The sequence below is a fragment of the Adiantum capillus-veneris genome, chromosome 26 (assembly GCF_014529385.1).
Source record: "Adiantum capillus-veneris isolate H3 chromosome 26, ASM1452938v2, whole genome shotgun sequence".
Classification (NCBI taxonomy): domain Eukaryota; kingdom Viridiplantae; phylum Streptophyta; class Polypodiopsida; order Polypodiales; family Pteridaceae; genus Adiantum; species Adiantum capillus-veneris.
The window spans coordinates 56,730,162-56,755,854 of NC_140956.1; the positions used below are offsets into that span (position 1 = coordinate 56,730,162).

Here is a 25,693-nt window from a genome sequence, read left to right on the forward strand (position 1 = left end):
TCTCCTCTTCCTCCTGGTCCTCCTCAGCCTGAGAAATCTTCTTTGGAATGTGTTTGCCCTCTGGTGTTGGGAGTACACTGAAGAAAATGATAAGTCCAAGGTCATACTCTACCAACTGGCAATGCATATTACCATGAAATTTGCAAGGCTTTATGATCTTTTGCCAGTCTGGATGAAGGCTTGACCACTTCTTTGCAATACCTGTCCTTGCCAAGCTACCTGCTTTGCATATATCAACAAAATGAACAAGATTGTCAAGCCTGTGATCTCTGGTCAATGTTGTATATAGCTCTATCAAGTCGCTAATTTGTGTGGAGAAGCCATCCACAAGTACTTGAAGATCAAAGGCAGCATTAAAAATCTCTTTGACACTTTGAAATCTTGTAAGTTCATTAACTTTGTAAAGAAAAGACATCAGCAGCCTGTCATCAACGGTCTCTTGTATATCCTCTGTATCCATTATGACAATCCACAAATGTCTGAGAAAGAGAAAAGATAAGTCCATCAAGACATTAAGAAATAGACATGACATGGTGTGTAAGTTTCTTCTATGACTAAAATATATAAATAAACTACCCTTCCTTAATAATACAAAAAACTAATAATGGTTTATAAACAAGTATGCAAGTTGTAAATCTAAGCAAGCAAGAAAGAATTACATCAAATTGTGTCACTTGCTAAGTTGTGTCACTTGCTACGCGAGCTGTGAGGGTTAGGAGAAAGTTGGCACTCAATAAATTCATGCACGGCGTGACAGAAGAAATGTTTTCCTTGGTGACACTTGGTACGCGAAATCCTCGTGCTAGGAAGAGGTCGACACCTTCAGAATTCGCGCACGGGGTGTCGCGGGGTGTCGCTTGGAGGGTTGGAGGCTTTATTTCTAAGCCTTGTGAAGCACAATAAGCGAAAAAGAGGGTTGGGTAAGTTGTTTATATGGCCAAAAACGCCGCCTCAGGGGGTGTGCCAAGCGGTTGCCTCCTCGAAGTGTGTGCCCAATGGCTAGTATGCGCCTAGGGAGGAGCGGTGCGCCTAGGGACTTGCACATAGCGCCCTATACAAGCCCAAGAAGCTCCTCAAAACCCAAATCGAGCGCATTCTGAAGGAGATTTTACCCGATTCTAGCGGCGCTTCCACAACCCGATTCTACCCGCGCTTGGATCAACCGTCACCCCGTGCGCGATCTGTGTATGTGTGAAGACATTACTCCCTTCGTTATTTCGCGTACGGGGTGTCACATATAATGTGTACCCCCAAGTCCACCAGGAGGAGTTTAGCATGTGTTTGTATGCATGTGTTTATACATGTATAAGTATATAAACAAACTTTCACGTGCATAGAGGTGGAGTTCTACATCGCCTACAGCTTGTCACTCCGTGCACGAGCCGCTTGGACGCTGAAAGCTTCCAATGCTATGGTTATCGCACACGGGGTGTCACCATCCATTGCCAACATGGCCAGCGTCTTTTCTATTGTTATTTGTGAAAGTAATAGGAAAAATTATATATACATCTTTTACTTTTATTACTAATGTTTGTTGTTTGTTGTGCAACAATCATTCCTATTCCTTTTGAAGATGGCAAGGACCAAGAAGACTCCAAGGAAGGTTGATGAGCCTCTATCCAAAGATGAAGAAGAAGTTCCTCAACCTAGCAAAGCTTCAGCTAGTACTTTACCAAACCAACCATCCACTTCCAAAGTTCCTGGCAAACCAACCTCTGCTAGCACAAAGAAGAGCACATCTCAGAGGAAGGATTCTTCTCTACCTGACCCTAAACCAAGCAAAAGGAAAGCTACACATCAGAGGAAAGCTTCCAAGCCTGTGCAGCTTAAGCCTCTCCTTACAAAGAGAAAGTTCAAGCAGGGGGTCAAATGTCTAAGAGAGATAAGGAAGGCCATAAAGGCCATCCATCTTGCAATTCCTAAACTGCCCTTCCAAAGACTGTGCAGACAAGTTGTAGAGGAGTACAAGATGTCCATGAGGTGGACTAGAACTGCATTGGCATGTATCCAGGAGGCTTCTGAGGACTTTATGATTGAGCTTTTCCAAGATGCCTATATCTGTGCAGCTCATGCCCATAGGGTTACTTTGATGGACAAAGACATGATCACTCTCAGGAGGCTGAGATACAGGTTTTCAAAAATTTTGGAGCCTATCCCTATGCATGATATAAAGGCATTCAATATTCTCAACATTCCTCCATGGAGGAAGCCCAAGGAGCCTGAAGTAGGAGTTGTTGATATTACTGAAGAAGAGGAAAAGGAAAGGAAAAAGAGATCCAAGGAAGACAAGGAAATTACAGAGAGAAAGGAGCTTGACCTGTTGGAACCTCAGCTAGTGCCCCTCTTGAGGAGTGTCAATCCTACTGGTTTTGTTGTCACTCTATTCAGTGAGGAGGATCCTAGGGAGGATTACATTTCACTTGACTCTGAGACCTTGGAAATTCTCAAGGACTGGACCAAGGAGATCAATTCTCCACTCCTTATCACATGCCTCAGGTTGATTTTGTTTTCCTCTGTATTTTTGTTTATAGCAAGAACTCTTTATATAACAATATCCTGTACCAGGTTAATGATGCATACATATGAGCCAGACCTTCAACAAAAGGTGGACTTTTTAGACCCTTCTATCTCCCACTTTCTCAGGACAGAGACAAACATTAGAGAGCTCACAAAGTGGTTGACTCATGTGGACTTGGAAATCTGTGAATTTTTCTTGATTCCTTATCATGAGAGGTAAGTTTCCTACCTACACCTTGTGAAGAGAATTTGCTAATTCATGTTAGAAGGCTGACTGAGGCTTGTTTTTATAGCTCACATTGGAGTTTAATTGCAATTGATATTGTGAAAAGAAAATGCTGCTTTGTCAATTCTCTTGCTGGAGTACATGGTCAAGCAAAATTGTAAGTATAGCAGCAGACACATTTTGTAAACCACAAGCACATACTTTTAGTAAAGCAGAACCTCATTTATAAAGAATTTTGGACAGTGCTGCTACAAGATTTATAGAGACACTAGAGAATTGTCCACCCATGCCACAGATGCTGAATGAAATCCAATTTGCAGTTGTGAAGGTTGGAATTCTTTATGCTTTTTTCACTTCAATGGATTATCCTCAAAGATTTTTTCCCATAAATACATGTAATGAATTGCAGGTTCCAATCCAGCCTGAAAGCCATTCATGTGGATGGAGGGTAGTGACAAATGCCAAGCTCCTCTTGGACTTCATATACTGCAATGACAATCAGGATATAGAAGTATAGCATATTTCATATTTGCCAGCTGTATTTTTTCTCATTTTATTGTTCCTAAAACTTGCTTTCTATTGCCTTGTATAGATCAACAGAGAGTGCTATAGTGAGAACCATGTATGGTTGACAAGAGCAAGGATTATCAAGTATACGATTGAAGAAAATGGACAATTGCAAGAGGTATTTAAAGATGATGATGTTGAAGAGAAGGGGAAAGCAAAGCTGGAAGAGGAAGAAGAGAGTGGTGAGAAGGAAAAGGTAAGTGAAGAGATGGATGATAAGAGAAAGAGGAAGCAGCCTTCAAGCCCTCCTGCCAAAGAGCCCACTTCAAAAAGAAAATCTCCTGCAAAAGCACCAACCCCATTAAGGAAGTCCCCTAGGGACAGGAAAACTCCTGGCAGCAAACTATTCTAGCTTATTGTAGCCCACTTGTATCAAGCTTCCCAGTTCTCTATTGTATCCAATTGTCTATTCTATAGCCCACTTGTAACCAATTGGCCCTTGTATGGACCCTTGCATGTAAGTGAAAATATTTGAAATTGAATACATTTTGATCACCTTGTTTTAAGACTCTGTTACAAAATCAAGTCATTGAAGTAAAATAAAATCATTGGATGTTTGGAAAAGTTGCATTTCAATAACAAAATAAAGATCCTTTTAGATCATATGATACAAAATAAGATCCTTGCAAGTCATGTGATACAAAATAAGATCCTTGCAGGGCATGTGTTACAAAATTTCCTTGAAGAATGTTTAAGGCACCAAATGTACAATGCCATCCAAGATGTCCTTGCACTGTAGCCTCTTTTCATTCCTTTTTGATACCTACAAAAACAGTCCAAGTTAAATAAAGAACCAATAAGAGAACAAGAGACTTTTAGGCATAACAGTTACCTTTCCACCATTTACTTGAAAGCAGAATGTTGTGGGCAGTTCAATTTCATCATTTTGCAGGTCCAATCTCAATTGCTATAAGCTACACATGCCTCTTATCTTTACAATTGACGGATGCTCATTGTTTACCCATATATCAATGTCTTCTATTGGGCTGTCAATGAAGTCCTCCATGTCTTGATCAAGTGGAGTTAGCTGACCACCAACATAGTGCCATCTTCTGTAATAAAATGACATAATGAAGTTTTGTGTCCCTATCATGTATTTGCAAGCAATTGAGCCAGCTTGCACATTACAAGTGATTCCATTCACTGTTTTGGTGTTCCAACCCTCATCCACAAATTCAAGTACATTTGCTGAGTCTAAAGTCTTCACTGAAAACATTGTTCTAGATTTTCTGACTTCAGCATTAGAGAAGAAGTCTACAAAAACTGTAATGGGCATGAATATAGAAATTCTACTCTATTTTCTTGCTATGTTTGCTTTCAAACACTTTTGAATCTCACAAAACAGTTTGCATCTGTAGCCCTCACTTGTATTTGAGCTAGGGAGTGACCATTCTCCACTTTTGAAATCAGGCAAGTCTAGCTTGGTTGTGGCTCCAAGTTCTCCAGTCCTTCTAGGTGGAACATAATAATGGTCAAAGAAGAATATTCCATTCTCTACCAGTGAACCCTTAGTGCTTCCCTTGTATATTTCTTCACCAATTGATCCATGACACACATCCAGAATATTTATAACACATTCTACTGGCTGTCATTCCATAATGTTTGAAGGATACAAATCTGTACAACAAATAACCTTATACAACATGCATTACAAATAAGGATTTAAGTTAAGAGACTTACAGTTTGGTCTATGTAATGGCAAAGCAGAACTCTCTGAGTCAATATGCAGATCTTTATGCATGTACACATGCTGCACCAGCACCTCTTTGATTGATTTTTTGTTGTCGCCAAAGCTGAAATCTTTAACAATACCCTTCCATCCCGCCAAGAAAGAGTTTTTGGTGGAAGACTTTATTCTCTTGTTCTGTTGCATCAGTATCCACGTTCCTTTGTGTATAGTTATTGGAATCCATTGTCCATTTTGATCAGTCGTGTTGTAAGTGACAATGGCTTCAATGGAAGTTCTTGGTCGTTTTGATCGTGATGAAGATTCCATGGTGAAAAAAGAAATGAGCAGAGAAGTCTAGTCTGAGTTCAAGAGAAGAATAAGCAGAATGTGCAAAAAACGGTTCAAAACTGGAAAAGATCATGAGATAGAATCCAAACATTGTTTTATGATGGCGACGTGCAAAATGAAAACAATATAATATGAGAAGTACGTATTTCTAAAAGCGACAGCTATTGAATGCCTTTGCACTTTTACTTGCTTACATTGCTATTTACCAGCTCAAAGTTGCGGTAAAGATAGAATATTTGCTTTTTTTGTGAGTTTTCAAAAGTAGAGGTTCCGTAAAGGAAGCTCTTCAACCATTGGTTGAGACCACTCTCTCTCTACACACTAAAAGGCACAAAAATGACCTCAAAATTCCCCTAATGCTCTTGCCCCAAGTCCACTGATGAATTCATGTAACTCCTTTAGACTCTACGTTGGAGACCTCTTAAAGGATGATCAAGATCTTGGAGGAACTTGGATTGCTAGCTGAAATTTTGCAGCATTGAGGATTGCACCAATGGCAATGGTGCAAATTTTTCTTTGTTTGCCACCATGAGTGTAACTAGGATAATAGGAGAGGCATTCTTGGATACCTTGCGCCCTCCCCATTTGTAAGCATTTAGAATTGGATAAAAACATTTAGTCCACTTCTATGGCCTTTTGTGTTGCAAAGGCGAACATTGACTGTGACTAAGTATCATAACATTTCATGTTTGAAGTACCTTATCCAACCACAAGTACACATATACATGCATTTGAACATGGCTCTCTCTCTCATCGGACACATGTCACGTCGTAGAATTCAGCTTTTGTGATCTTCTGCACATGGAATTGGTTGATGTAGATATTGCTTGAATACTAATGTATGGACGATAAAAAAAAATTCGGATCCAAAGGAAGAAGCCAACGATGGTGATGATGAAGAGAGCTAGAAGATGATGAGGATAAGAAGATGGTGAGGGCTTAAAGCCTACAAGAAACATCTGCTAGCATTGCATGATGCATTGAGGTTCATGTATAGAGAGTTGAGGCCAAATTTTTTGGCGGACAAGGTGGACAATTCATGTGCTTTTTGTGCAACGATGCATTCATTCAAGGGTTGGAGGGACATCTTAGCACACATAGAGGCATATAAAAAGAAGAAAATCAGGAGCACAAGGGCCTAATTGGCGATGCCATCAAATCTACTCTCAATACTCTTGGGACAACTTTGTCCCCCATCCAAGTTCCAAGTGGAGCTCGTACTACTGCTCTTAGCAATGAGAGCAAGCATCTAATTGTATGGCATCCCTTGTTTTAATAAAGGTTGCTGAGAGGAGGCAAGGCTATGAGGAATTTAATATGACATGCTCTAGGGGAGGAGTCCCTGGCCTAAAGCTACATGGTAGTGTTTCCATTGGATGCTCCCCTTGTCTTTTTGGCCGAGGGGGTGGGATATCTCAAGACCAAAAGGGTCTCAAAGAGCATTGCCAGTAGACGGAGGTGTCCCATCATCAAGTGATATCTTGCAACCCCTGAAAACATGAGAACAATCGATCACGAGAGAAGTCTGGTTTCATGGGCCAAAGAGAGCTTCTATCTTAAGGACGGTGCAACAAGCTCAAAGAGATAAACCAACAAGTTTTGGAAAAGTACGCAAGATTCTTTTTGTCACTTTTGCATAGAAGGGTTTACCCTTTTCTTCTATTACTATACATTGGCTAGTCATCTTTATCATCAATTTACTAGCTATCTACTCTTTTTTTTCATTTCAAAATAATCAAAGCAGTTCAACCAGCATTTATTTTACCTTTATTGTTACTCTCAACTACAAGCCTCGTGATTTTATCACTTGTTTATGATAGCATTTAAATATATTTTAGTTTTAGTTTGACAATGTGTCTTTTTACTTTATTATTTTTATTTAACTTTTTATTTTATTTTTTTATAAAAAAAATGCTATTGTGCAGTGTGCACTTTTCATCTTATAGATCAAGTGGGACCCTTCGCAATATATGATTGATATATATTGTAACACAACAAAAATGCCATATGATTGTGGACACTCGTTTAGACTCACTCTCCTTAACATTTATCCCCCCTTAACTTAGAAGTTACACCCCCTTAACTTAGAAGTTACAGGCCTTAGTGCCTCCTCACCTTGTTTGAAGTAGCTCAAAACCATTTTTGGTATTTTGTTTTCCTTTAATCACCAGCAGCCTAGCGCACTAACTAGTTTTCTTACAAGGCCCTTTTACGGTCCAATATTTTTCTAATGTGTTGGGTAACCATAGCCATGGGTACCACTTCTTTTCTTGCGACATGAACCTATGGTAAAACTCTTTAGTCTAGTAGATGCTCATGTGGAAACACCCATGTGACTATCCATGCGCTTCTATGTAATAAGACAGATGACCTATATGATGATGTAAACATTGCTTACCTATCCCATGACATAAGCACCAAATGAGCCTATATATTTAGCTTTGTATTCACTCATTCCAAGCTCAATTATCAAGACCATTTGAGTCTACACTGTGCTACTCCAATAACTACTCTATTGCGCGCATGCACACACACCCCATGAATGATTCACTAATGTATCCACCCTAATCTCCACAGTAAATTTCCACCATATGCTTCTTGTCGTCAATATATCCCACCAATTTAAGACCTCAATCAAATGCGTTTGAATGCTTTTCATGCTCTGCTAAGTCTAAACCCAACCTTGAGTGAGATGTGTCACATATCATGCTCTAGTCAATTTGAACCAAGTCTTAGGTGTCTGCATCCAAATGGCTTTCATGATCCAAACCCAAGCTAAGGTGTCTTCATCCGAATGTCTTTCATGCTCTAAACCCAACCTTAGGTGAGATGTGTCACTTGTCATGCTCTGCTAAGTGTAAACCCAGTCTTAGGTGAGATGTGCTAAGTGTAAACCCAGTCTTAGGTGAGATGTGTCTGACTAAGGCCTTACATTTTTGGGATATGTTGAGAGCAAGAAGTATATGGTGGAATTGTATGACCAAAATGTGCAATCAGCTAATAAAAATGATGGGGAAGGTTTTGTCTTACATCAGTCTTAGCGAACCATGGAATTCTTGATAGCAATTGATAACAACCATTGGATAAAGCTTGTAGACTAGTGTCCTCCCTATCTCAATGACTTAGAGGTCTTTTGCACAAGTGGCGGTTTATTGTAAACTCAAACCCCCTCCTGACATACGTCGTTAACCCCTCCAACCTTGGTTGAACGCTCGCATGCACTCAACCACCATGCAAAGCGTGAAACTTTGCTTCTACTTTGTAACTATGCGAATTCTAGCAGAGTTGAGTCGGGGAGGGCAGGGTTGACTTTGCCAACATGCATGAGCATAAGCAAACCGCGTTGGCATGGGTTAACCCCTGTTCAAGCCTCCTACTGTTCCAAGTCGTCACCCATGCTAGTAGCCTGGCGTAAAATTTGGACAACTGGTTTCGACTCCCAAGGTTGCATTCTGATGTCAACTTTGAAGTGGCCAAACTTGGATCTAGCTATGACCTTTCAAGGAAACATGAGGCACTCTCATGGCAAAGTCAAACATTGCCTCTCTCTCTCTCTCTCTCTCTCTCTCTCTCTCTCTCTCTCTCTCCCCTACTCCTACTCCTAGCACAATATGCATCCTTGAGATTGGAGATTTGTTCATAGGAGGGTACCTCACTATGTGTAGGCTGCGATAGACGTATTAAGGCATGCTATGAAGGTAGCAAGATTCATTAGATTTTATTTGCATTGTGGCATCTAGTGTTCAACTCGCCATTGAAGTGTGTGCGTTGCCCCCATATCCACATGATGATGATGATGATGAGCCCAATTTGCCACCACTAGCGAGACGACATTCAAGACCATCATGCTAATGGTCAATATTGATGCTTTGAAGGAATATATTGGTTTTATGATACCCCTCATTAAGGAGGCTGGGATACTAATTCCATGTGCTTCTATGCAATGATTTACACATGACATAGATGATCTATATGATGATGTAATCACTGCTTATCTATCCCATGACATAAGCACCAAATGAGCCTTTATATTCAACTTTGTATTCACTCATTCTAAGTTCAATTATCATCGTGCTACTCCAATCTCTACTCTATTGCATGGACACACACACACACACACACACACACACACACCACAAATGTTTCACTAATCTATCCACTTGTCTGCGTCCGAACGTCTTTCATGCTCTAAACTCAACCTTAGGTGAGATGTGTCGCTTGTCATGCTCTGGTAAGTCTAAACCCAACCTTAGGTGAGATGTGTCTGACTAAGGCGTTAGATTGGCAGTATTTATTGGGAGCAAGAAGCATATGGTGGAAATGTATGAACAAAATGTTTAATTAGCTCTAATGAAAGTGATGGGGAAGTTTTTGGCATACATAAGGCCTTAGCGAACCATGGAATTCTTGAGAGTTCCATTGGATAAACCTTCTAGATTAGTGTCCGCCCTCTCTTGGTGACTTAGAGGCCTTTTGCACAAGGGCGGTTTAGAGGGGTTTTGCACTAAGCGTGAAACTTTGCTGCCACTTGAGTTGAGGAGGGCATGGCTAACTCTCCTAGCATGTGCGAAAGCAAACCACATTGGCACGGGTTAACCCCGGCTCAAGCTTTTTATTGTTCCGAGTCATCACCCATAGGCCATGCCCTCAACTATATCTAACACGGGCATGGGAGATGGGATCAAAGGCTCCCATCAATCTAGGGCCCCGACATTAAGCGTGGGCCGTAGATCTTGTCAGTAAATTTGGTCCCGAGTTTACATTTTACTTGGGTTTACTTTGCCCAAGCTTGTCCAAGATCTATAGTGTTCAATCATCCCAAGGTAGATCCTCTCTCCTCCAATTTCTGTGTGAGTCTATGAGATATAGAGCAAGTTCATGTGAGCCTCCAGTTTGCAACTAGTTACGAACTGGTTGCAAATATTTGTGGTTCCCGTGAGTAGTTTCCAAATAAAAACCTGCATTTGGTTCGTGCTCTAGGCAAAGAGGAGGAGTGACCTGAGAATTGTGCAAAGCGACAAGCGCAGATTGGGGCACGATGCTCGATTACTTTGGCAAGAAGCTCGAAACAGTAAGAAAAAAAGGGTTTATTTATTTCAGCTTCCAAATTTAGAGGTCCCATGTGAATTGAATGGATTCGGGTTGCGGGTTGCCCGCCAAACAAGTTCGCAACCTTGTGTTGGGCTCCGGTTGATTCGGAGCTCCCGGGGTGACGGTGGGACGGTGACCACCCGATCTCGGCCAACCGTGGCACGGGCCGCGGGGACGCGCGATGGACCCGGAATGGGGACGACAGACGATGGGACATAGTCCTGACCTACATTTTCTCCTCACCACACCGTCAAGGTTCCACGGACGCGTATGGGGGTTTGAGAGTGCCCGGTAACGGGAGTGTCCCCCTCCATTTCATCACATGGAGGTAATCGGGGGAGTCCGCCACGCACGGGGACTCCATGACCCAGTTTCGGGGCCGTCGGCTCATAGTCGGCGGGTCTCTTTCGGCGAGCGTCGGCAAGGCGCCTCATGCGGACAGGTGATCCGTTTTGGACGTTCAAGTACTCCACACGGAGGTCTTGACTTCCTCTACAAGCTCATCTATGCACATTCACGAACGCGCGCCCGACGCGCTCCTCGTTCGCAGACGAAGGCTGCGGCAGATTCATAGTCGGTTCTTTTCGGCGAGCGTCGGCTCGACGCTACACACGGACGGTATGTCCGAATTGGACGTTTAGGTGCTCCACGCGGAGACCTCGTCTTCCTCTTCGAGATCAGCCATGTACATTCATGAACGCGCGCCCGTGGCGCTCCTCGTACTCAACCGACGGGCTGCTGGCAGGTTCAGTCCACCCCGACCCGAGGCGGTCCGGGGTCCATTTCGGCAATTCTACAAGATAGCCCAAAGTGGCCTGAGAGAGTTCCAAGGGGACCTCTCAGATATGCGCTCAAGGCCCGAATGGTCTCGTTCGCTCAACTTGAACATAAAGACGCTTCCGCACTCAACTAAACTTCAACTCTGCGCGGTGCCACCAAGGCTCCCGCGTGCGTCAAGCTAGACGTGATCTCGGGTCGTTTTCTGGACGAGCCCATCAACGAGCGACCAAAAGGGACTCAAGTCAGAGGATGCGAGCCTCCCAGCGAGTGAGCTCCAAGTTGCGGGCCCTTGGTCTCTTGGTGAAAGTGTTCATCTTGAGTGTCCCGGGAGTCCCCGTAACACTTGGTATCAGAGCTAAACCCGCGAATTCCAACGGCGGGACGACAAAATCAAAGTACGCAAAATCTACTGCCAAGAAGATCACAGATGTGCGAGCTAGCGATGCAAACGCACTGGGTCGCCAGGAATGTGACCGGGGTTGCAAAGTAAAGCGACTCCAATGGAATGTGGGAAGCCCGGCGGCTGATGCCCAACCGTGGCTCAAGGAATGCAAAGAAGACATGCCCAGCAGGGGTACTTCGAGTCGTCGGGATACGTCGGCTCCAGATTTTCTTCGGCGGGGGTTCTAGGTGAAGAGACCCTCCATGCTACCAAAGCAGCAATCAAGAACAAAGCAGCGGCCAGTCATTGGGCAGCCGCGGGGACACAACGCTAAGTGTACCCCCTTCAGCTTTCACCTACAATCGGCCTCCAGTTGGATCGGCCCTCAAGATATGCAACTTCTCATCAGTCAGGCTCGTCAGGAGTTGCCCAGCACCTTGTGAAGAGGTAAGCGGACCCGGAGTCAATCATGACCATCAAGCATTGAGCTTCAACCTGGTATTGGTAAGGCTTGGCAGAGCGGCCCAAGGTAAGGGACCGACTCATTCAGATACAGCCTCAGCTGTCAACAAGGGCAGCGAGGTGACTTAGCATTGGCACTTCAAGCCTGCGTGGCACAGGCTCAGAGTCACAGTGGCAGTGGCTCAACTTCAGAATGCAGCATATGCGCTTAGACCCCTATGGCAGGGTCACGGGCAGCGTGACAGGCTGTCCCTCGTTCAGAACATGCAAACCCAGCATCATCGAGCTAAAGGGTACAAGGAATGAAGACGTACAGGGAGGGTGATCCTTGACATGAACATCGACGGCAAGTGCAGTTGTCTACAAGGGCTTTGAGCCCAAATAGCAATCAAGCTTGGACGGCATCTCCAGCTCAAGACATCACAGGTGGAAAGAAAAGCAAAGCAGTTCAGCGGCCAAGGCCTGGGAACCTAGCTGTCATAGCAGCGGAGCTAAGTGTAGCTCTCACCAGAATCACCTGGGCAAGCCCCCGTGAGAAATCGGAACCATAGCGCCGTGGATGGAGGGAACCTAAGGACTGGCTTGAGGCCACTTCAGAGGAAGTAGGCACAGGTACAAGGATGCTACTACAAAATGTATCAACCGACAAAGGACACAACGAAGCCGCGAGCTACAAAGCACCCGGGATGGGACGGGGTTGCTCATCCTTCTAAGTATCTCCTAGATTGTGTTGGGCGCAGTTCAGAGACGCGGTGACTTGATGTAAGACAACACAAAGCAGCCAGCCACCAACCAGAGTTTATCTTAAGATGACCAAGGCCTGCTTCGGCGCAGTCAGAGCAAAGGAGTAGAGCCAAGGCTTCTTCACCGTGAGGGGACAACGAGATGTCACCCCCAGCATGTAGTCCAATGGGACTCTCTCGAGGTCAGGCTAGATAGCCCCCTCCAACCAGCAGCATCAACAGCAGCGAGGTAGGAGCCAAGAAGGGCCCTCCTCATCAAAGGCAAAGACTAGCCAGCAAGGTAAGGCCGAGCTATATCAGCGTGAGGTCGAGAGTACCTCTGAGGAGAATTCAATCGGCAGGTGAAGGCAAGCAGACCGGATCCTAGCCCCAATCATCAACGGTTGAGCCCGAGGCTTCGGCAAAACACCCGAGAGAGGTTGAGCCCCCTCGAGGCAAAACACCCCAACTCAATCAGACGCAAGCAGCAACCAACACAAGCAGATCTTAACAAGCAGGACTGAGTACCTGCGGACTATCAGGCTACCATGAGAGCCACTTCAGCACAAAAGAGACAGGATCTTCACAAGTAGGACATGCGCGTGCAGACCATCTGGCTATGTAAGAGCCCATTAGCATCAGCGAAGCCGGGGACCCGATTTTCGACTCGGGTGGACCGCGCACCAGCAACACCGAAGCCGGGGACCCGATTTCGACTCGGGTGGACCGCGCACCATCAACGAAGCCGGGTACCCTAAAGTGGGCAGACCGAGCACCAACCATCGAAGCCGGATGACCCTGAAGTGGGTGGACCGAGCACACCCTCGAAGCCGGATGACCCTGAAGTGGTGGACCGAGCACCACAGCGAAGCTGGAGGCCTGCGAGCGGGCGGGCCATGCATCTTTTTCCTTTGCACACAGATTCGGGGATAGCCCCCCACAAAGATGGCTCAACGCAAGGGCCACATGAGGAAGGCCCCCTCTCAAGAAGGCCGGAGGTTGAGTGATGCCTCCCGCAGTGACGGTCTACGAGATAGCACTGCTCATACACACAAGCCAACATCGGCCCAATCAGAGTGGGCACATCTTCAGCAGAAGAAGGCAATCAAGGCTATGTCCACCCCGACGGTGACATAGACCTTCAAGCAAAGACACCTACATTCGGGCTCAGACAGGAGCCCCTCCAAGGTAAACAAGCAGATATGCCTACATCAGGCTCACAAGGAGCCATACAGGTACCACGAAGAGTACACCTACATTCGGTTCAGACAGGAGCCTCAACAGGTACACATGCATCCAAGCCCAACATTCGGCTCAAGATGGAGCCTCAAAGGGCACACAAGAAAAGGAATGTGGTGCGACCACATCGGGCTCAAGAGGAAAAGCCCCACCATCAAACCTTTTTCTTTCAACCGAGCTTCAACCCTTTATCCGGATCGCAGCGGATCTAAACAAGGGACAACACGAAGACCCAAGATGAGTGATTCTCAGGTTTGTTTTCGTCGGCCAACGAAGGCAGGTTTGTTAAGAACAAGTCGAAGTTCTTCCAGAACTACACAGCAATATGTGAGCACTCAGGCTCAATCAAGCGACAAGCTTCAAGCAGATAACAAGGAACAGAAGCGGATCAGCCAATCTTCTTCTCTACGAGTTACCTACTTCAAGTCTTGCCCTCAAGTTTGCAAGACTCACATCCGAACTTTCAGGTTCAAGCGAGTCCTGAAGTATGCCAAAGCTTCAAGGTATCAATGGGATTGACTCTCCGGCAATCTCAGGAAAACCTTGGTTTGTATGCCAAGGAAGTTATCAGTTAGGCTTCATATTTTTTTTTGGTCAAGGGACGGACCGGTGCTCAATAAGCCTAAAAGGTACCTTCTGCAACGTACCTTACTTCATCGAGCAGGTAAGCTCACCTTCGTCGCCATCCAGAAAGGAATCAGCACGAAGTCAGACAAATCAGCTTCCAAGAAGCAGTGGGGATCAATGCGACTTGATTCTCACACAAAAAGACGAGAGCTGCATCGTCACTGCAGCTACAGGTAAAATATCCGGAACAGACAGGTTCCTCGGCATGGATCACGCAGTCACTTGGTCTATGCCCCCCTATGTACATACACCTTTCATTCAAGCCCCAGCAAAAGTGCCAAGCGGACTTGGTACCCACAGCTTTTCTGCATGCAGCAAGCACGGCTGTTTGAGTTAGACACTGCCTCATCGGTAAGACCACTCATGCAGCCCATTTTGGTTTTCGTAGACGCACGTAGCTCTACACCCTCCAAAGCATTAACCAGGGAAATTCCAGCCCTAACAATGCTACTCTCGGGACGAGAGTTTTCTAAGGGGGGGGGGGTGTATGTTGGGCTCCGGTTGATTCGGAGCTCCCGGGGTGACGGTGGGATGGTGACCACCCGATCTCGGCCAACCGTGGCACGGGCCGCGGGGACGCGCGATGGACCCGGAATGGGGACGACGGACGATGGGACATAGTCCTGACCTACATTTTCTCCTCACCACACCGTCTGGGTTCCGCGGACGCGTATGGGGGTTTGAGAGCGCCCGGTAACGGGAGTGTCCCCCTCCATTTCATCACATGGAGGTAATCGGGGGAGTCCGCCACGCACGGGGACTCCATGACCCAGTTTCGGGGCCGTCGGCTCATAGTCGGCGGGTCTCTTTCGGCGAGCGTCGGCAAGGCGCCTCATGCGGACAGGTGATCCGTTTTGGACGTTCAAGTACTCCACGCGGAGGTCTTGACTTCCTCTACAAGCTCATCTATGCACATTCACGAACGCGCGCCCGACGCGCTCCTCGTTCGCAGACGAAGGCTGCGGCAGATTCATAGTCGGTTCTTTTCGGCGAGCGTCGGCTCGACGCTACACGCGGACGGTATGTCCGAATTGGACGTTTAGGTGCTCCACGCGGAGACCTCGTCTTCCTCTTCGAGATCAGCCATGTACATTCATGAACGCGTGCCCGTGGCGCTCCTCGTTCTCAACCGACGGGCTGCTGGCAGGTTCAGCCCACCCCGACCCGAGGCGGTCCGGGGTCCATTTCGGCAATTCTACAAGATAGCCCAAAGTGGCCTGAGAGAGTTCCAAGGGGACCTCTCACATATGCGCTCAAGGCCCGAATGGTCTCGTTCGTTCAACTTGAACATAAAGACGCTTCCGCACTCAACTAAACTTCAACTCCGCGCGGTGCCACCAAGGCTCCCGCGCGCGTCAAGCTAGACGTGATCTCGGGTCGTTTTCTGGACGAGCCCATCAACGAGCCACCAAAAGGGACTCAAGTCAAAGGATGCGAGCCTCCCAGCGAGTGAGCTCCAAGTTGCGGGCCCTTGGCCTCTTGGTGAAGGTGTTCATCTTGAGTGTCCCGGGAGTCCCCGTAACACCTTGAAGCCATATGAACTGGCTAAAAATCTGGGCAACTGGTTCCGTCTGATGTCGGCTTTGAAGTGGTCCTGGTCTAAGCACGGTGACAACACTGTACAGCGACGATTAATGATCCTATTAAGTCTCTCTCTCTCTCTCTCTCTCTCCCTCCTACTCTACTCCTGACACAGTATGGTGCTATCAGATACCATAGAAGCATCAAGGCAAGCTGTGAAGGCAGCAGGATACCAAAATGAAGCAGATTTTGTTTGCACTGTGGCATCTAGTGTTCAACTCGATGAGCCCACTGATCTGCCCCCGCTGGCCACGGCATTCAAGACCATCGTGCTATTTGGCGGTGTTGATGATTGGATGAGATTGAAATTTGTTGTTGAGCCGGTGGAGGGGGAAATGGCTGAGGGGGTTGATATCCTGATGGTCGATCTTTCCGAGCTTGCAAGAGATGATCGGACGCGTCTACTCCACGCTCTTCCATGCATCCCTCCTTTCTCCACACTCTGCCTCCTTCGCCTCCACAGTACACTTGAATCCGCCCAGGAAAGTGAGCTCTCAGCCACCTTACCTTCTCTTCTCTTCTTCAAATTTCACTAGCCTCATCCTCTGTGAACTTTCTCTGCCCCCTCAATTTGTCGCTCACTATGCTGCGCCCCCTGCTCGTCATAACACCTCACTCCAATCCCTTACCATATACTTCAGCCCTGACCCGGTCATGGAATGTATTGTCTTCCCCTCTCTCAGCTCCTTAACTTCCCTTAGGTTAATTTCGTTAGATCTCACCCAGTCACAATTTCACCGTCTTTTCTCTTCTTTAGTGGATAATGGCAACCTCAGCTACTTGTATTTTTCTGGCATCTCTAGCAACGAATCAACATGTCCAAGGATTCTTGTCCTTGATAACTTGAGGCCCAACGGTATTCTACACGATGTACACCTAGGGGTCATGCATTTAGCAGGGGATGCGGCAATCAAAGACCAACTAAGGAAGAATCAAGAAAATGCAGCTCGAGTGGCATTGTTGAAATCCCAAGGCATGGACCCCGTACGACCATCAACAATTCGACTCTACCTATGCGGCCTTCCCTTTTCAGGTACTTTGGAATCTAGTTTTCTATGCCCAACCCAAAATAAAGCTCTACGATGCCTGTCTCAACCTATATATGAACACATCCAACTCTCTCACTTATGAATTGCTATAGTAATTAATTTATCTTTTAATGTGTTCCAGGCAAGACCTCTCTGTCAAGGTCACTGGCTAAGTGCAACAAAGGTTCAATTTCTCGTTGGCCACTGGCTAGCCACATTTCCAAAATAAAGTTGTCAGATCGGACCCGTGGCATTGAAGTGACTGTCCTAGAACAAGAGCAAGTAAGAATTTCAATGAAGTGGCATTGAAGTGACTGTCCTAGAACAAGAGCAAGTAAGAATTTCAATGTGGGACATGGCAGGCCAACTTCAATATCATTCTTTTCATGATAGCATGCTTCCAGACCTCAATGATAGAGCCATTCCCCCTATATTTTTGTATGTTTGGAATCCCTTTAAGCTACATGCAAATGGTAAATTTGAAACAGATGCCAGAGGCCAAAAGGTTAGAAGAGACCCTAATCAGTTTAGAATTGATTTGAAGTATTGGCTTTAATTCATAGCTTCCAAAACTCCCAAATCCGAATTGTTCAAACCCCAAGTGATCGTGGCTATATCCAGGGCGGATCTAGGTCTTCTAGATATGCGACTATGGTTGCATACTGCTTTTATGACACTCCAAAAACAGTTTAAAGAGTATATTTGTTTTGATGAGGAAGGGTTCTTCCAAGTGGATGCAAGATATCGACAAAATGTGTCAAGACTTGCATCACATCTATTTAAATGCACTAAAGACATTTTGAGTAAGGCGCCTGATGATTTTAAAGTCTGTGTCCACGCAAGAGAGCTGTTTGAGAACTTACTCCATACAAAAGATATTCCCCCTCTGATCACCAAAGACCGGTTTAACATGATCACTCAAAAGCGCCTTGGCATTGACTCACAAGAGATGTCTAAGGTGATTGCACTCTCGCTTAATTGCATCAGAGATTTAATTTATTTTCCTTCCCTTGATCTCGTGGTAATCGACACTCAGTGGTTTTGTCAAAAGATCATGGGTGATCTTCTACACTTCAAGTCTGCCAACTTTTCTGAATCAGAGCAGGGTTTTTTTTCTCTCCTACACTTGCAATGCTTTTTTGAGAAGGAAATGAGTTTACGAAGGCCAATTAGAAAGCGGGATATAATTTCATGAACCAGGTATGATTGGAAGTATCTCGTTCAAGGTATGAACACTTCTGATTTATTTTGTAGTTTCGACTCATGACTAAGTTGCGCCTTGTTTACATTGATGATTATCAGGGGGGCATCCAAAGCAGAAGAATCTCTAAAGGTTTCAGGAAATACCATCGTGAAACTTCTAATGGGCTTGCGCTTGGCTTGCCCAAGAGATTACACTCACAAGGATTCTGATATATTCATTCCGGCAAGCCTATGTGGAAATGCTAGTCAGAGAATTCTCCCAAGCAAGTATCTTAAGGTTCATGATTGTTGTACATTTATTGGGAGAAGATGGGTTGTTAAAGATTCTAAGTGCACATTCCTTACGCCTGGAATATTTCCAATGGTTCAGGTCACAAATTCTCTATTTCATGCATACGTGTGTGTGTGTGTGTGTGTGTGTGTGTGTGTGTGTGTGTGTGTGTGTGTGAGAGAGAGAGAGAGAGAGAGAGAGAGACCTTACTTGCTTTTTGTAAAGGTTTTAATATGCAATGTTGAGCAGGTCACTTTCCACAACATCCTCTCTACTCGGCACATACATGTGGATCTTCAGCAAGATGTTATGGCGTTTGCCTTTGAAGGTGCAGAAGTCTTTGTTGAGTTTTGCAAATTAGAGGGACAAGCCAACTTCATAGATGTCATAGTTCTCTCTATCCATGGAGTAAACCAAGCTTTAGAGTGGATGCATGAAAATGTTTTGGTGGAGATGAAGAAGGTATTTGCAGATTCTAGAGGCGTTCCGGGGGTGGAGCTTGTACAATCTATAATACAACCAGTTGGTATACAAGGCTCGAAGGAAGCAAGGGATAGAAATGTGGTTTGTATAGAGGTTTTGCAAGACACTTTGATGAGACATATACAAAACAAAGGGGTAAAGTTCAAACGAGATGGCATTGAGAGAGTTGTTTACACTTGGCAGAAAGAACCCTTAACCCATGATCTCATAGGAAATTTTCTAGGAGACATAGCAGTTACCAAGGTGGTTGAATCATACCAGGATGCGTTGAGTGAAGCTGCACGCTATGTATTCCAATTGAATCCTTCTAGTAGTGTTGAAAAAGAGAAGGAAGCCCATATGCAACAACAAAGGCATAAGTTTGGTAAAAGCAAATCGAGCAAGGAAAGAAAGGCCATCTATAACATTCTCCGTGATCTTGAAGTAATGACAAGAGGAGGTTTCAAGCCATTGGATCATCAAGTAGAAGACTTGCGTGACTGTATGTTGTCAAAGTTGCGCAAAATGTTCACATTTCTTGAGGAGGGGGAAGCAGGGAAGCTACCTAGAATGTATGTGGTGACTCAAGATGATGGGATTGTGCGTAGAGTGATCTCAAAAATGGTTCCTGGCTGCAAAATTTGCGCTTCGAGCTTTTGTGCGAGTGTCGCAATCAACCATGTCATTGTGTGGAGGGGCTACCTGGTTTAAGCATAACAAATCTAGATGATGGGCTCCTCAAGGGTGGTGTAACATTTAATGGCCTAATAACTTATGTGTAGCGGAAATTAGCATGAACATAGTGGGCATTTCATTAGAGTAGATTCCTAATGAGAATTACAAGAGTGCTTGGGTGGAGAGAGCAACAAAAAGCATAACACCTAGTTAGATAGCATCGACAATACTTTCAAAAGAGAGAGCAATTAAGCTATTGACAACAATTGAGGACCGGATTTTCATGGAGCCGGTCCCCCCTCCAAAAGGCTTTGTATTATGGTTTCTCCCATCAAGAGAGACATTGTACAATACAATTCTTTGTGTTCCTTCAAGACTAGCTAGTGCAATGAAGATGGAAACTTCATGCACTAAGCAAAACACTTAACAAACACAACTTGATTTATCCCCTTTCTCAGACCCAAGACCTCACACACCTTCGAAGATGGTGAGAGCTAGCAGGGTATGAGAGTAGATTGAGAGGAAGAAGGAGTATCTTATGAGAAAGATGTACATCTCCTCACATAATCACTCATATGTAGCATAGCTTAGCTTAGTAATTAGCTTGATAGAGGAGATGAGCATGCTTTGAAGCTTGGCTCTTGGTTGGATTTGCATCCACATGCCAAGAGAGTGTTGATGTAGGCTTCTATCTCACAAGCTTGGAGTAGGTGATGAGTTCTCCATTAAAGCTTGGGAAGAGATAGTCTTCTCTTTCTTCACACATGAGCTTGTGTGAGTGTGTGTGTGATAATGCCTTGAAAAAATCAGCCCCCTCTCTCTCTTGGGCGAGCCCTCTTGCTAAATGCTCTTCCTGAAGCCTCATTGGCCCTCTCCAAGTCAAGCCAATTACTATTAAGCAGCATAAGTGATAGCCTTCTGACATGTGTCCCCCTTTTCCCTTTTATGAGAGATTTAGGTAATTAAATAATTAAACTAAACTCTCATTGGACCCCTTTGCCTCCTGGCCAATAGGAATTAGGCAAGCCATGGGGCTCCTGAATGCTCATTGGACCCCTTGGGAGACTGCCCAATAGTATTCTAGGAGACTTAATTCTCATTGGTTTCTTTTATTAAATGTTTTTAAATTAATTAAACTAGATTTACTCTAGCTTAATTTTCATTGGTCCACTTCAAGGGTCATCCAATAGAAATTGGGCACACCTTGTGGGCATCTGGCCTAGGGAGCTGACATGTGTCCCTCATTCCCTTTGTGTAAAGGGAGCCTGTGTGTGTGTGTGTGGCTTTCTCTCTCATCCCCTACCTTTAGGGCTCGCCCCCTCCCATGTAGGGATGTGCAAAGACTTTTAGGGCACACACAAAGCATCCAATTTTCCCTAGGGTTGACCTTTGGACACAACCTTTGAATTTTGGAGCCTTAGCATTTTGGAAGTCTTAATGGGCTGAACCTTAGGGTCTTTTTAGCCCATTGTTGCACATGGCTCTTTTGCAGATGGCCCCCCCTTTGGATCCCTATTTTCCCTCCTTTGGATCCCTATTGTGGCCGGTCTGCTAGCTTAACCAATATTCTAGCTTTTTCTCCCCTGGCCTTCCCCACATTAAATGATCAGTTTAATATGAGAAAATCATTTAGGAGAATTAGATATTGATTATTATGACAGGTGGTCTTCCATATATTGATTTCTTTTTGAGAGTTGCCCAAGTGGTTGCGAAGGTTGGCGCGCATGTAGCTGTTGGTTGTGGAGATGTCATTCTCGATTTCACTCGTGTCTTGGCAAGTATAGTTGATGCTGATGCAATTGGACCATTGTCAACATTATCTGAATCGATAGATGACTCGGATTCTCCATTAAGGTATAATGGCACTTCCTTTATGTAGAATTTCAAGGGTATGATAAAGCCACGTTTAATTGGTTTTAATGATGTGGTTTTGCAGAGTTGATTTTTCAAAAGGCCAACAATGGCTCTTTGATTTCCTTTCTCATCACAATTGCACCAAGGGTGATCAGATTTACATGTGGTTTGGTCTTCGTCGTGTTCGATATGCTGATTCAAGTGTTGTGTGGGTGTGTGATCAACACTACAAAGGAGGTGTACCCTTCCCAACATGAGATGAGACATTGCCAAGTTGTGAATTAATTTGTAAATTTTGTTGAGGAATAAAAGCGTGCATGGTGTATAAGTTCACTACTCTATATATATTTTATGTGATTGTTTGTGCATGGAATTTATTAGCATCGAATGGATTAAATTCAAACATTTGCACTGCATGTGCTCAAATTATCGTACTTTGATTGGTTTGTGCTCCCATTTCTTGGTCATACAACCCCACATGCTAAGCTAGTACTATAGTTTTCCTATATGAAAGGAGCCTCGACCCTTCCTAGCATGAGGCTAGACATTCCACGACACTAAGTAACACATGACATTAAAGAGAGGGGGGTGATGGGATCGACGACTCGAAAGTGGACGGAGGAAGCCCGAGGTAGATTAAATCCGAACGCATGATAAGTCAACGTGAAAATGTGGACGGACGTCAACTCGATTTGAACCCAGAGCCTCGTCGCCCAGATTGAGACGCATGGGGTAACCATCCCACCCATGCGCACATGTTGTTACTATGGCCCGTCTTTGTTGGGTTTTATTATTAAAACATAGACGCTGCTCGAGTTTAGTCTGTGATCGGGTTTAATTTTTAAATGTCCATTTACGACTGCAATCTCTCTGATTTTCGTGCGCGCACTTCTCTGTCCTTGATCCCCTTTTTAAAACCCCCCCACACACACACACACACACACACACACACACACACACACACACCCCCCCCCCCCCAAAAACCAAACATTGCCAAATTGTGATTTGATGGCCTTCATGGTGTATAAGTTGACTTATTTTTATTTTTTCTATGTGATTGTTTGTGTGTAGAATGACGAGCATGGTGTAGATTCAATCAATACATCTATGCATGTGTTGAGATGAATGTAAGTAGTACTTTGACTAGTTTGTGCTCCCATTTCTTGGCCTCGCCCCTTGAAAATCAAGCCAATTCTTGTGAACATCCAGGAAGAAAAACCAATTCCAGCTGAGAAGCCACACTATCTAATGCCTCCTTATCGTCCCAAGAAAACACTCAACACCATAGTTCAGGGCCAAGGCATTGCCAAAAACATTATTTCTAACCAAAGAAAAAAGTTGGCACACTTAAAAGTTTCCTGTTAATATTGCCGGTATACACTGAAACCCATCTTGCTTGTTGCGAGGACTCAAATTTGAAGGGTGATCACTTTTCATTTTGAAGACCTTGATGATCCTTTCCGCACAAATTGGAAGGGCATACAACTATTTTTTTCATATTTCCTACAATTCCTTTAAAGGGCATCATTTACTTATTTTTCTCTATAAAGGTGAAATCCCCATGGATGGGTGTTGTAGCCTTCTAATTTTAGGGCTTCTTGTTGCCACATGCCTTCAAAATAGAAACATAGGTGGTCTCATATGGTGAGTAACCCTGACTCCCCATTTGCTATAAACGAACCAATCAAATCATGGCCAAGTGTGTTTTTGTCTCTCAACAAGGGATCCTTGCTAATGATCTCATGAAGAAATATTCTGATGATGTCACATGCCTTCAAATGCAAGCATAAGCAATTGTGTCTGGCTTCACATTTGCTGAAAATGGTGAGGAGCTTTCTTGCCAATGGACATTGTCAAGCACAATCTTATCTCATCATGAATTTCTTTGCCCAGGTCAACGTCTTGCATGCTGCTACATGACTTCAAATTGCAAGTAAACGTGATCTCATCTTGAGAGAAGCCCTATCTTCACATTTGTTGAAAATAGGCTACATCTTTCAAGCATGCTGGACATGTCACCAAAATCAATACTGCTTGTCAACAGTTTGTTATGTTTTGACAACTACGTGTGAGTGTATGTCTTCACCCATATCTTCCTGCATAAATATCCCACACGCCTTCAAAATGCAAGCACAGGTGATCCATTTGGAGATAAAGTCCTCCTTAGACCTCCCTCGCCCTGCCCATGCTAGACATATCCATCAAATGCTCGTTGTTCTATGCATGTCCATCTCGAGTAACCCACCACAAATAAATCCTTCTTCTTAGTGCACACTTTTAGATGCATTACATATTGGTTTGTCCACGCCAATTTCTGTCACAACACGACATGCCTTCAAGGCGCAAGCATACGTGACGAGAAACCATGGTTCCTCACTCCACATTCGTTGAAAGCATCTCAATGACCCCAATCAATACAACCCAAGAGACGACATTCCGCACAACGGCACTTTCGACTTATGCGCAATGGCAAGCGTCCCTTGTCCATGCTGGACATATCCTACAAATATTTTGATACAAATTAGGACATCCCAGGTAAGATGCTCTTTAAGAACTTGTTGACAGTAGCTGCTCGCAAGTACTTGTATAGGCCCTTGTAAAGGCGTTGGAGCATGTCCAATCCTGGTGCGCTTTTTTTCTTGCACATGTTTATTTTGAAGTTTTTCTTTAGTATTGTTTGCAGTGTGTGGGTAACTAAAATCAAGAATCGTTTCCAACAAATCAGTGCTACCATATACATGTGGTAGTGATGTGTGTGAACACACTAGGACCGCCAGGGCATTTTTTCCCTCTTTAGGAGGTTTTTTCCCCCGTGCATTGTATATACGCCCATCACTCTAGGGCTATCCATCTTTCCATTTCACACTAAGTAACACACTCTCTATTGTGTGCCTTAAGCTTCCTTTATCTTCTCCAACATGTATGGATTTCTTTGCAACCCTAATTCCAACAATTGGTATCACAGCAAGTTGCGTCCTCCCGAACTTAGTGGCCAGCAGCTCCAGTACACGCCTGCTCACTTTTTTCGATTTCTCTGAGCTTTGGCGAGCGTTTGCAAGTTGACAAAATTTTTGAGAGAGCTTGTAGAGTTTAGTCTACTCAAATTTTTGATTCGGGCTCATTTCGGCCTTCGTTTCCACTACAGGCAGTACTGCACAGGCTATTTCGTCCTTTTTTGTAGAATTTTTGTCAGTGTTGTTTTCTGCATAACATGTGCCTTACAATCTTCTACGGTTTGTTCTATATAGCACATGTTGTTCCCGCTTCGTTTCTCCTACTTTCGGGTAGTTTTCACATTAGGTGCAACATTTACCATGGCTAACAACAACACAGATGTGTTCAAGATGTTTGTTGTTGAGGATAGGTTGGATGGAGACAATTACCATATGTGGGCTTATATGATGCAACATGTTCTTGTGTCAAAGGGAGTCTGGAATATTGTGCAGGGCATTGATATACGTCATGGTTCTAAGGATTTAGGCGATGTTGAGGATGTTGTAGGTCTTGCTGCAAGGATTTCTCCTATTAGAGTTGTTTTGCCTACGGCAGAACAAGCTCGTTGGGATGTAAATGATGCACAGGCTCATGCATTGATTGCGTTGTCTGTGAAGCATACCATTGGGATATTCTAGCAGTTCTTTATGCAAGCCGCAATGAGGCTAAAATTGCTTTGCGGCGTAAAGAGCTGGAATCGAAGATTATGCATGAGGAAGATGATATGGGCACTTTCCTTGCTGGTGTCAAGGATATCAATGAGAAACTTATTTCTGCAGGTGAAGTCATTTCAGACAGTTCCCTTGTGCAGACTGTTCTTGATGCCTTACCAGATTCTTACCAGACTTTTGCTAGTACTTGGAGACTTATGACCCAAGGAAATCGTGAAGTTGTCAAGTTTGATGCATTATGCACATTGCTATTGCAAGACTCACTTTCCAAAAAAACAGGACTAGGCAGCGTGCAGTTGAACAGGATTTTATTGCTTCTCAAAG

The 25,693-nt window shown here is 44.5% G+C and overlaps 1 pseudogene across 1 annotated transcript; it reads left to right on the forward strand.

The window, feature by feature from the left end:
- The first annotated feature begins 16,138 nt into the window (after nt 1-16,138).
- Nucleotides 16,139-22,038, forward strand: LOC147423497 (protein TORNADO 1-like; annotated as a pseudogene). The gene is made up of 7 exons (XR_015186589.1): nt 16,139-17,244; nt 17,382-17,521; nt 17,571-18,430; nt 18,512-18,812; nt 18,963-19,919; nt 21,512-21,704; nt 21,787-22,038. The product of XR_015186589.1 is annotated as a protein TORNADO 1-like (transcript).
- Nucleotides 22,039-25,693: the final 3,655 nt, after the last annotated feature.